A 13512-nucleotide genomic window follows, 5' to 3' on the forward strand; every position below is an offset into this window, starting at 1 on the left:
CTAGTGGTTGCCATGGTTACATGAGTTTCCTTAGTGTCACAATGGTCTTCATGGGTCCATTAGGCCCTGCTTTGACACAATGGTCCCCTTGGCTCCATTGAGCTCCTGATGTGCCACAAAGGACCCTTGGATCCATGAGGCCCTGCTGTGTCAGAATGGACTGATTTTTTCATTAATTTCCTTGGTGTCAACATGATCTCCTTGGTCCTATGAGGCCCCATGTGTCACACTGCACCTGTGGTTCCATGAGGTCCCATAGTGCCACCATGGTCTTCTCCAACTGGCAGGGTAACAATGGATCATTGGTTCCATGTGACATTGCTGTCACAATGGCCTGCTGGCTTCCATGATTCCCTTCAGTATCACAATAGAACCTTGTTTCTGTGAGGCTCCAAACTGTCACAATTGTCTCCTTGCTTCCATGAGCCCCCACTGTGTCACAAGGGTGTCCTTGGTTCCATGAGGATACAAAAGCTCTGCATAAACATTGAGTGACACCTGCTTAACACACCTGGGCAAAAACTGTCTGCATTCAAAAGAGAGGTTAAAGATGAGGATGGCACCAGCAGTCTCCATCTGCAACAGAGGCCTAAGAAAAGGACAGGGACAGAGAATTCAGCTGAAAGAGTCAGAGAATTCTGCTTACAGAGATGATATCTGGTCCCACTGGCCCTTGTAGAAAGGTGACATCATTCCAGACAGCCTAAACTGACCATGTGGTACCTCACTGGGGTTTGTTGTTCAGGAAACCTTCTCAGGCTTTTCCATTTTTCTTTGCAAAGAAGAAATCTTCTCCTGGGCCTGTGTGCAGGCAGAGCCCTGAGGAGAGCAGGTGGGACATGGTGCAATGGGCTGGGACACTCAGCTGCAGAGCTCAGGGGACAAGGTTCTGATGCAGGGCACAGGGATGTCAGTCCCAGGTGAGCAATGTCAGACATGGTGAGGTTGGGGATGAGGGACAAGTAGTCCAAACAGGGTCAGCCTGCAAGGGGTTCATTCTTCTGTGTGCACAGACGTTCTAAGGAGACATTCAGCATCATGATTACCTAGGGAATATTTCTCTCCCATCTTCTCTGAAATGAAAAGCAAAAAAAATTACTGACTTTTTTAAAGAAAAAAAGTAATGTGGTGCACTTTCAAAACTGCTTCCTTAACAGAACTCCAAACTGACTCCAAGCAGCTACACAAGCCCTGGAGACTCGAAGATAATTGAAAAAAGACAAAGAGTTCCTGAGGGATTTCTGTATTTAAATCAGGCCCACAATGGTTTTGGGGCTGAGTCCAGGACCATCAGGCACTGAGAGAAGGTTGAAGAAGCTGCTCAAGGAGTCAGAAGCAAAACTCCAAGTCCCTTGGAGCATCAGTGGCCCCACTGAGGGCAGGGACTGCCAAAGGCTCCCCAGGGACTGCTGAGAGCAGATCCTTGAGGCCAGGATTGCAGGAGCCAAAGGCTGTGAGCAGGGAACTGCAATGCTGAGCCAGGCCTGGGCTGGTTGGAGGCAGCAGAAAGGCCAAGGCCTGAGCCCAGGCCTGGCCCAGCAGGGCCTGTCCCTCACGGGTGGCTCGGGGCTGTTCCTGGGACACTGGGATGGGAGGGGCAGCAAGGACAAATGTCATCAACCTGTGTGACACTCCAGATGTTCATGGAACCAAGGGCCAGTGTGACACTGTGGGGCCTCGTGGAAACAAGAGACCATTGTGAGCCTGCAGGGCTGGAACACCCCAGAACTCTGAAATGCTGTGGGTAAACAAAGGTTCCTTTAGTTGAGTTTGGTGCACAGGAGAATCCCCAGCCAGATATTCTCAAGAGGTCAAATTTACACCAAAATTTTACTGACAAACTATAAAAATCCAAGGAACTTTGAAAAAGGATTTAATACAATATCCAATTCCGCATAAAACACTTATCATGACAGGAACTTCATTAATTTAGCACATTACACCTAGAAACCTTTAAACACTTAAGTTTTTGAAATACCCAAAACTGTTCTATATCAAGAGCATTAGAAGGAGAGGAAAGAGAGACAGAAAGACAGAAGCTCTATAGAAAGACACACACATGGCTACCAACTCCTAGGGTTCCAGTGTGGGTGAGACACAGACCCCAGCAGAAGGCAGGGTAAGGACCATGGGCTGAGTGCCTGCTCTGTGTTTTAAGCCCCTGGGCCCTCGTGGGCCTCCCCCCAGGTGGGACTTGTGATTGCTCAGGCAATGAGAGCCTGGGTCAGCAGCAGCCCACTGTGTGACTGATTGACAGCTCATCCTGAGGTGTCTGGGACATTGATCTCATCCAGCCTCTGACAGCGACCATGGTGACACTGCAGAACCTCATGGAACCATGGGTCAGTTGTGACAATGCAGGTTCAGGGACACCATGGTGACACTGTAGAACCTCATGGAACCAAAGAGAACATTGTGACACTGATAACTCATGGAATCAAGAGGACCATTGTGATACTCAGGATCCTTATGGAACCAAGGGTTAGTGATGAAGCTATGGGGCCTCTAGAACCAAGGAGCAGAGAACCATTGTCACAAGAACCAAAGTTGTGACACAGCGGGGCCACATGGAGCCCAGGGGCCATGGTGACACTGCCAGACCTTATGGAAGCAATAGGCCTTTGTGACACTACAGAAGCAAGGAGAATATTGTGGCAGTGTGGGGTCTCATGGCACCAAGGGAACAGGGAACAGGTCTGGCTGGCTAGGGGTCCTGGGGACACCTGACAGGTCTGGCTGACTTTGGCATCTTGAGGGCTGCTTCTCATCTGCTACTGAAACACTGGCGCTCTGTGCTTTCCTAACGAAAAGAACTCTTCTTCCATTCCAGGCACCCACAAGCAAAATTGAGATTCCAACTCCAAAAATCCCTATGTCCAAGGATTTCTTCCAAGTGAAAGGTGTCAGGAGAGACAGGTCAGGCTGGCTTGGCCCAAGGGTGGCCACCTCTCATCTTCTTCCAAAACTACTGGACTTCTCACTTTTCTTTCCTGTTGAAGAAACCATCCATCTCGACCAGGCAACCATGGCCCAAAGTGGGATTCCACTGAACCATAGTATTCTGTTACAGCTTAAATAATTCTGTGTTTGAGAAAACAAGTTATGGGATATCTTAGAAGGTTTAGAAGCTAGAGGTTAGGAATGTAACCCATAAAGGTATACATCTTAGTATAGGGATTAGAAGTTGATAAGGATTGATTATTTAACATTCATAACCAGCCAAAATACACATATGGAAGCATTTAAGTAAAACTGATATACATTAGAAAATACTCAGAGCCAGCCAGGGGAGACCATACATGATAAATTTTGACACTGAAACTAATAAAAACCAGAATGAAGGGATTAACAGGTCAGACAGTCATAGTAACAGGAGTGAGTTAAAAAGTTTAGAGCCAGGTAGACAGTCCTTAATTCCTTCCCTGAAACCCTCCAACCCATTTAAAAGACAACCAACCTAATACTAAGGGAACACTATGCAACCACAATGAGTATGCAACTAATTTTAATACCCAGGGGGGAATGGACGGTGACAGGTAATAAATATGTATAGGTGTCATGGAATATGCATGACTTTTGTGAATAAATAGAGGGGTAAAAGCCTTTGGCAGCAATCCCATGTGTCCACCCAGTGCTGAAATAAACATATCCTTTTGACTAAACTGGTTGAAAGGTATTTTGTCCTTGCCTTTTGTGAATCATTTTGGTGGCCGCAGCCGGACCTTCTCTTCCTGCAGGAACAGACGGGAGCGTGACAGCTCCAGGTGCACCAGCCCGAGTCCCTCTTGGACAAGAGACCTCCAATCCCACCTGCTTCAGTGCGGGAGACAGACAAGTTTGCTGGCCAAGGACAAAATGGTATTTCTATGATTTTAAGATTACTCCAGGGTGAGAGGGCTAATTGGTAAGACACAGAAGATATCCTACGCACATTGTGGGCTGAAAGGTATTGCTTGCAAGCAGAGAGGATTGTTTAGGTTACTGGTGAAGGGATTCTGCTGTGCCATAGAGGGCATCACTGGCATGTTCTGGGGGTGTGCTTGAGGGAATCCTGGTGTTTAAACTGGCAGTGGAAGGATTTGTTGTGCTGTAGAGGGCACCGCTAGGAATTCTGGGGGTGAGTTTGCTCAAATCCTTGTTTATTGCTGCTCTTTTGGCAAGCTGTTGTTGTGGTTGTGATCGGATGTGTGTGTGTCTGTGAAGAGTGCTACATGAGATTTTCCACAATTCTGACAGCCATCATGTATTTTTTTTTGAGGCAACACTACCATCTTGTGTCGAAAGTTGTAGTTGCAACAAGTTAAAAGTCAGTTCATTTGAGATACAACACTACCACCTTGTGCTAAAAATTATAATTGCAATGAATTGGGAAGTTTTGTGTAAAACGGGCCATTTGTTTGTTCCTAATAAACTGTTAAAAGTGGCCAGCATAGCTCAGGCATGAGCTGCAAGTGCCCAGCCATCCAGGGAAGGGCTCTCTAGACAGTTTGGGCTCCAACCAGGTGAATTTTTAGCTGAAGGAGGAGACAGGGCTATTGTCGAATGGGGAAAAGGGAGGAGAGAGAGGGTGTTTTTTAGGGGATTGTATAAGATTCGAACAAGTAATTATTTGCTTTTTGTCCTGAAGGATACTTTTTATATGAAGGATAGTTATCTGCCAATAAAGGCAGAAGCCTCTCTTTGAAATGGAGAATGTAAACTACCCACCTCTAAATTATTATAAATTTGAAATTAAGGGGCTCTCAGGCAAAGATATGGGAATTAAGAATAACAATTCTTTACTGGGGAAATAGAAACACAGTATTACAAAAAACAATCCCAACCCTGACAGAGTCAGAATACAACCTGACACCCTGTCAGTCAGGGTGTTGGTAGCAGTGTGATCAAATGGTGGCTACAGTCTTCCTGCAGTGGCAGATGTGGTTCAGGTGAAGCAGTGCTTCTGTAGAAGGGTGCAGCCTTCCTTTAAAAGTCCAGGGATGATGTGGAAAGGTCCAGTTTTCCTCTGGAATCCAGTGGAATGAAGGTATCTTGGTGTCCATAATCTCAGTTTTTATCTAGGTAGGAAAGGCTTGGCTCCTCCCCCTGGCTGGAGCATCTCCCAGTGGGATGATGTAATTTTTTTTCAGTCATACTTAATGACTTAATGGCCCAACAGCAGATGATATCTTCCTGGAGGGAGGATGGGTTGTGGAAAAGTTAAAGATAATTGCCCCATCTAGTCTTAAAAACGGCCCACTAGCAGATAATATGTGTCATGGATATAAGGAATGACTACCCCACCCGTCTTTAACAGATGGTGATAGAATACACATTTCTGGTCACATCAACCCAACGCATTATCCACCCCTTATTCTACACAATCTGTGTAATGAAAACCTTACACACAGTTCTCATTTGAGATTAGGTTTTCCCTTCAGTACACAATGGGTTTCCACATCTTTTTTGCATTACCGACCAAGTGTAACCAGGTCCTGGAGCAAAGACAATCCCATGGGAAATATGGGTTTCTCATTGCCCGGGGTGGGACTAATCCAAACATTCTTTCCTAAAATATCTTCCATGTGTACTACAGGCACTTTATCTCCATCCACTGTGTGCAAGGATTCAGGACCAGTTCGATTGATGGACCCTCAGGTGTTGACCATCCAGGTGGCCTTTGCTAAATTTCTTTCCTAATTCTTGAAGACTCCCCCACCAAGTGCCTTCAGGGTAATCTTGAGCAGGCTGTTGCACGGTTCAACTTTCCCGGCAGCTGGTGCATGGTAAGGGATATGATATACCCATTCACTGCCATGTTCTCTGGCCCAGGCGTTGACAAGGCCATTCATGAAATGAGTCCCGTTGTCTGACTCAGTTCTTTCTGACTCAGTCAGACTTGCTTTTCCAGGCCCAGGATGGTGTTCCGAGCAGTGGTGTGGGGCACAGGGTAGGTCTCCAGCCATCCAGTGGTGGCTTCCACCATGATCAGCACGTAGTGCTTGCCTTGGTGGGTCTGAGGCAGTGTGATACAGTCAATCTGCCAGGCCTCTCCGTACTTGTACTTGGATCATCACCCACCATACCCGAGGGGCTTCACCCGCTTGGCTTGTTTGATGGCAGCACACGTGTCACAGTCATGGATAACCTGAGAAATACTGTCCATGGTTAGATCCACCCCTCGGTCTTGTGCCCACTTACAGGTGGCATCTCTGCCCTGATGACCTGAGGCATTGTGAGCCCATTGAGCTAGGAACAACTCTCCCTTGTGTTCCCAATCTAAGTCTATCTTTGACACCTCTATCTGAGCAGCCTGATCTACCTGCACGTTGTGTCGGTGTTCTTCATTAGCCCGACTCTTGGGACCATGGACATCCACGTGACGGACTTTGATGGGTAGCTTCTCTACCCAAGTGGCAATGTCTTTCCACTCAACAGCAGCCCAGTTTGGTTTTCCTCTACGTTGCCAGTCTGCCCTTTTCCACCTTTCCAGCCACCCCCACAGAGCATTGGCTACCATCCATGAATCAGTGTAAAGGTAGAGCTTTGGCCATTTCTCTCTCTCAGCAATGTCCAAGGCCAGCTGAACAGCTTGGAGTTCAGCAAGTTGACTTGATTGACCTTCTCCTTCAGTAGCTTGTGCAACCTGTTGTGTGGGGCTCCATACGGGTGCATTCCACTTTCGGTTCATCCCCACAATGTGGCAGGAACCGTCAGTGAAAAGGGCGTAGCATTTTTCATCTGCTGGAAATTGGTTGTATGGTGGGGCTTCTTCAGCCCGGGTCACTTGCTTGTGATCCTCTTCATCGGCGAAACCAAAAACTTCACCTTCTGGCCAGTTTGTAATTATCTCCAAAATCCCAGGGTGATTCGGTTTGCCAATAACAGCGCGCTGTGTGATGAGGGCAATCCACTTGCTTCATGTGGCATCGGTGGCATGGTGGGTAGAGGGAACCTTTCCTTTGAAAATTCACCCCAGCACTGGCAGTCGGGTTGCCAGAAGAGGCTGTGCTTCCATGCCAATCACCTCTGAAGCAGCTTGAACTCCTTCATAGGTAGCCAGGATTTCCTTCTGTGTGGGAGTGTAATTGGCTTCAGACCTTTGTAACTTCTGCTCCAGAATTCCAGGGGTCGGCCTCGGGTCTCACCAGGCACCTTCTGCCAAAGGCTCCAGGACAGACCATGGTTCCTGGCTGCAGAGTAGAGCACATTCTTTACCTCTGCTGCCATCCTGAATGGGCCAAGGGCCACTGCATGAGTGATCTCCTGCTTGATCTGTGCGAAGGCTTGCTGCTGTTCAGGGCCCCAGTGGAAATCGTTCTTCTTGCGGGTGACCAGGTAGAGAGGGCTCACAATCTGGCTGTACTCAGGGATGTGCATTCTCCAAGAGCCTATGGCACCTAGGAAAGCTTGTGTTTCCTTCTTGCTTGTTGGTGGAGACACTGCAGTGATCTTATTGATGACCTCAGTGGGGACCTGGCACTGTCCATCTTGCCACTTCACTCCCAGGAACTGGATCTCTCAGGCAGGTCCTTTGACTTTGCTCTTTTTAATGGCGAAGCCGACTCCCAGTAAAATCTGGATGATTTTCTCTCCCTTCTCAAATACCTCCATTGCCGTGTTCCCCCATACAATGATGTCATCGATGTACTGCAAATGTTCTGGAGCCTCACCCTTTTCCAGTGCAGCCTGGATCAGTCCATGACAGATGGTGGGGCTGTGTTTCATCCCTGGGGCAGTCGGTTCCAGGTGTACTGCACGCCCCTCCAGGTGAAAGCAAACTGAGGCCTGCACTCTGCTGCCAAAGGAATGGAGGAAAATGCATTGGCAATGTCAATGGTGGCATACCACCTTGCTGCCTTGGACTCCAGCTCGTACTGCAGCTCCAGCATGTCCGGCACGGCAGCGCTCAGCTGTGGAGTCACTTCATTCAAGGCACAATAGTCCACAGTCAATCTCCATTCACCATCAGATTTGCCAGATGGGACTGTTGAAGGGTGAGTGGGCTTTGCTGACCACTCCTTGGCTCTCCAGCTCACGAATCATCTTGTGGTTGGGCATCACAGCATCTCTATTCATCCGGTACTGCTGGCGGTGCACTGTCATGGTGGCAATTGGCACCTGTTGCTCTGTCACTTTCAGGAGTCCCACTGCAGATGGGTTTTCTGATAGTCCAGGCAAGGTGTTCAACTGCTTAATGCTCTCTGCCGCTACAGCAGCTATTCCAAAAGCCCTCCTGAACCCCTTTGGGTCTTTGTAGGAGGCATTCCTGAGGAAGTCTATGCCTAGAATGTGCAGTGCCCCTGGGCCAGTTACAATAGGATGTTTCTGCCACCCCTTCCCTGTCAGGCTGATCTCAGCTTCCAGCAAAGTGCATTCCTGTGATCCCCCTGTCACTCCAACAAGGAAACAGGTTCTTTCCCCACATGTTCTGATGATATCAGGGTGCACTGTGAACCAGTATCAACTAGTACTCTATGTTCCTGTGGCTTTGATGTGCCAGGCCATTGCACCCACACTGTCCAATACTCTCTGTCATCCCATGCCTCTCCCTGGATAAAGGCAGGGCCTCTCTCTAGCGCTGGTTATTGCTCTTTTCCTGGGCATACATAGTGGAGGTTCCTTCCAGGGGATCTGACAGATCATCCTCCCTTCTTTAATACCCTGCACCTTTACCATGGGAGGTTGAGGCTACCTTCACTTTAGTGTGGCTCCCTCAGTTAGCATTTCCCTCCCTGAGCTGACGCACCTGTGCTGCCAGGACAGAAGTGGGTTTCCCATCCCATTTTCCATGTCTTCCCCATGGTCTCGCAGGAAAAACCACAGGTCAGCTCATGGGGTGTACCCTCTCTCTCTAGCTGAGGGGAGTTGTGTTCTAACTTTGGGGCCTGTGACTCGTACTGGCGCCAAATTGATCTTCCTTATCTCCTCCCTTATCTCCTCCCTCATCTCCCTCATCTCACCTCTCAACCCTCTCATTCCCTTCACCTCCTCTTGGACCTCTTGGAGGTCCCTGGCCATGGCAGAGATGTTGGCCTGCATTGGGCCATTCATCATACTTTCAAAATTTCTGAGTCTGTTGGCAACAGAACCCACTGTCTCTTGGTGGTTTTCAGCGTTGATCATTGCAATGAAGGTGGTATACCAAGATGGCCCCAGGGTTGCCAAATTCCACAGCATCTGCCCTGTGCACCTGACCTTGTCAGGGTCATTGTCATGCTGTCCATCCCTCCCAAAGAGTATCTCTAATACTGCCACTTCTCTCAGCTGCTGGATCCCTTCCTCAAGGGTCTTCCAGCACATTCTACGATGGTGCTCCTGCATTCTCTCTTTGTGGACAAACCTCTCTCTCACACTCATTAAAAGCCGGTCCCAGAGGGAAAGGAGGCCTTGCTCCCTTATGAATATCTGGTCCACACCTGAGTCCTGGGCCAAGGATCCCAAATTCCTGCCTCAGTTCCATCCAGTTGCACACCTGTTCCCGTAAGGTCCCAGACCCGGAGTAACCAAGTTGTAAAAGGCTCACAGCCTCGCTGTGCAATGTCTTTACACAGGTTACAGAGACTGTCGTATGAGAGGGACTCGGTGACAATCTCAACCTCTGGCTCCCTTGCTGGTTGTGAGGACCCTCCATGCTGATCCCCATTATCTAGGTGCTTGGTTTTCATCTTAGTCTTCTTAGTTTCCATAGGAACAATGGCTGCTGGCTATGACTGCCCGTGTGATTCAGCTGGAACCTGCATGGTTGTAATGTTTGTGGGTTCCACTGCAGCACCATCAGACTCTCCCTCTTTAAGACAGGGGGAGGGTTTCTCACTAGCTGGGAAAATGTACTCCTTCAGCATCTGCCCATCTCCTTCACTAGTAACCCCCACCCAATGAGGGTGGTTCCTTTCTGAGGTGGGCTGTGGGGCAGGGCCAGGCTCTGGGGCAGCATCCCTATTTCCTGTGGTAGGTATCAGGGTTGTTATCCAAGCCAATCTCCCCGTATCTCTGAATGTTAAATAGAACAGGCTTTAAAGGCATATCAGCAACACCAGCAACTGTATGATATCATTAGCATTTAGAGAGGATTTGAACCCTTTGAAAACTGTTGAAGTGGGCTTAAAAAACTGGGTGAAGGATTGGGAGAAAATTTCCTCTGCCATCATCTCCTCACAGTAAGCACCATTATTGAAGTAATCCCAAATCCCAAAAAAAAAAAAAAAAAAGAAAATAAAAGAAAAAAAAAAAAAAAGGGATAGCTTTCAATCCATGTGGCTGCCTTCCAGAGGAAGTTAAAAATCCATTAATTCCTCACCTTATCAACCCACAAAATGAACTGGATAACAGCTACACTAGCTTTAGTTGTAGGAGCCATATTTAGATTAGGGCCTGCAAATGGGAGATAACAGCTGTGACCACATGGGCCCAGAACCAGGGCAAGCTGGACAACAGGATGCCACCTAACACAAAAAAGTCAGGTCGCTCAAGAACTGTTATTCCTTTTCCACCCTTTCCTCTCTATGACTTCAGGCCCCACCATTGGTGCCAAAAACTGTCCTGGTTTGAAAAAGACAGGTGTGTGCAAGGGAAGAGCAGGGTCTTACCTTAAAACAGGGCCAATAAACCCCTCTGTCTGAATTAGTAAAACTTTGAAATTAAGGGGCTCTCAGGCAAAGATATGGGGATAGGAATAACAGTTCTTTACTAGTATATCTAACAAGATAAACAAAACAACAACAGCTATGAAATTAAGAACAAACAGAACAGTAACCCAGTTCCAGTCCTCAGCCACAGGCACCCTTCCCTGTGCTGCAGTTACCGGTGGTGGACAGGGGCAGGTCCCGCGCAGCTGCAGGGGCGCTGGGGGTGATGGCAGCGGTGTCCCAGGTGGGAAAGGGATGGAGGAGAGACTTTGCTCACAGCGTCGGTCCCAGTGCTCCAACAGGATGCTTGGAGATAACAAGCTGAAGAGAGAAGATGTCCAAGCAGGGCAGCAGTGCAACAACAGAAGAGGCAGTTCCTGGCGTTGGGATGGCGGAGGTTAGGGGTAGCAGCAGCAGCCTTCCTGCTCTGCCTACAAGAGCGAAGCAAGTGAGCAACTGCCCCCCACTCTCCTTTACCTGCCTCTGATCACACGGTGTTCCTGCTCCTTCCTCCTCCACCCTGCAAGAGAAACCCTGAAAAAAGAAACAGGAAGTATCCTCCTCCTCCTGTCACTAGCCATCAGTGCATCAGAAAAATTCTACAGACAGTGAGGAAAGGAAAAAAACCAATCCCCAACAAAGTGTTCGCAAGTTCTCACAGTTCAGTCAGACAAAACAATCCTTTTCCAGCCCCAGGACCAAGGACACTGCTGTAGCTTCAGGCCCAAAATGTATAATTTATATAAAAAGTGCAAACAGCACTGAATTGGGGAGAGCAATCTGGGAAGATGGGACTGCATAACGTGGAGCTGGAATTGGACAATTAACCCAAATATGTGAATGGATCAAAATTTATAAAAGTGTGAAAACTCATGACTCTGAGTCCAGCTTGGGTGTAGCTTTGGCTGGGCTGTTGTAGTGCCCAAGGTGAATTCTTGGAAGGCCTTTTAGTAAATCCCTGCTTTATTCCTTTAACTCTATCTAGAATCTGTTCAGGTCAGCCTCCTTAGGCATCAGAATGAAGGGGTACTTTAACAGTTAAATGAATTTATTTGGATTAGGAAGATCAGTATCCCGGCTGAGAACCCCTGGGATGAGACCTTGGGAAGGACGGACGGAAATCCCGGTGGGTGAAGCTGCTGACAGAGGGGGAGGTGGGACCCCCAGGAGGAGCCCCCAGCTCAGAGGGACCGGGACCCTGTGCCGGCAGCCGCGGCTGCCATGGCTCTGCCAGTGCCGGCGCTGTCATGGAGTGTGGGAGGTGTGACAGTGTCCCTGAGCCGACTGTCACAATGTGATGGAACTGACGGCTGGGATGTGTCTGAGCCCATTGTGACAGCGTGCCCGAAGACACTGTCGTGACATATCGGGAGTGACTACTGCCAGGCAGCTCCCCCAGCAGCTCCCGGGACTCACGGGATGTCCTGGAGCAGATATGGGATAGAGGGCAGGGGGGTGGGTGCGAAGCTCCAGAAGCTGGGAAGGGCAAATCCAAGGGATGGCAGAGATGGAATTGCTGCAGCCAAGAGGAGCCCGAGGCTGCGAGAGGAACAGCTCTGCAGGGAGGAAGGAGGGGCACGAGGGGCTCCGGAGATTCCCTGGCAGCCCGTGGGGGTCCCTGGGGAGCAGAGACACCCCTGCAGCCCTGCAGGAGCCCCCGGCAGAGCAGGGAGTGCCCAAAGGGCTGTGAGCCCGTGAGAAGCCCCTGCTGGAGCACTTGGGACAGAGCTGCAGCCCATGGGAAGGACTCATGCTGGAGAAGTCCCTGGAGAAGGGTCTCCCATGGAAGGCAGGGACCCCACCTTGGCTGAGCAGTGGCAGAAACAACCTGTGCTGAACTGCCCAGGGCCCCATTTTCATTGCCTTTAGCTGATGGAGGGAAGAGGGAGAGCCTGGGAAGGAGTTTGTGCTGGGGAGGTGTTTAGAAGGGTTTACTTGACTTCTCCTTATCCTGCTCTGATCTTGCCAGCAATCAATTCACTGAATATCTCTGATTCCAAGAGTGTTTCTCCTGTGGCAGGATTTGATGAGTGATCTCTCCTGGTGCTTGTCTCAACCCAGGAACCCTTCATTCAATTTTCTCTCCCCGTTCAGATGCAAAAGACAGAGAGAAACCGGTGGGTGTGGAGGCATCCGGCCACTGCCAACCACAGCAAGGCAGGAAGGAGGAGGAGGGAAGTGAACAGGTTGTTGAGCAGATTGTTATCTGTGCAGCATTTCTGGGGTTCTCTCAGTCCCTTGCGGACAGGCACCAAATGATCAATTGCTGCATTTCCGGACTGGTTCCCTCACAGCTGCCCCTGCAGGGGGATTTCCAGCCAGACTTGCTCTGAAAACGATCAAAGGCCCTCGCAGAGCCACTGCTTAGGCCTCACACTGGGTTCTGAGCTTCTTGCAGGGCTGAGAAAACCACAGCCAGGCCTTTTTTGGCCACAGAAAGAATTCTCACCTTCGCAGCAGCTCAAAAGCTGCGAGAATCAAAGCCAAGGGGGCGGGGGGAGCCTCAGGTCCTGGCTGCCACCTGGGGCTCGCCAGAGCAGGGCTGGCCAATGCCCATCCCTGTGCACTGGGGCTGGGCCATGGCTGGGCCCCACACTGGGATGGCCACTGGCTTCAAGGAGCAGGAGTTTGGGAGCTCCTTCCTGCCTGGGGCTCCATTCCCCAGCTGCTCTTGCTGGCTCAGATCCTGCAGGGGACGAGTGAGAATGGAGAAGTCTGGAACCCCTAGATTCACCATCCCCCAGGACTAGACCCTCTTGGGAAGGATGTGTCTCCCTGAGACAGGATCTCCTCAGGCAGGACCCCCTGGATGTGCCCCCCAGGACAGAACCCACCCCGTGTGACTCTCAGCACAAACAGCCTCTTCCTTCTGCTGCTGGGGAGAGAAAATCAAAGTGTTGGGGGG

At 49.6% G+C, this 13512-nt stretch overlaps 1 pseudogene; it reads right to left on the reverse strand.

Annotated features, from left to right (window-relative positions):
* LOC130262664 (zinc finger protein 665-like) overlaps positions 1–13512 on the reverse strand; it is a 214411-nt pseudogene that overhangs the window by 30387 nt on the left and 170512 nt on the right.

Source organism: Oenanthe melanoleuca, chromosome 25 (assembly GCF_029582105.1).
Source record: "Oenanthe melanoleuca isolate GR-GAL-2019-014 chromosome 25, OMel1.0, whole genome shotgun sequence".
In the NCBI taxonomy this organism is placed as follows: domain Eukaryota; kingdom Metazoa; phylum Chordata; class Aves; order Passeriformes; family Muscicapidae; genus Oenanthe; species Oenanthe melanoleuca.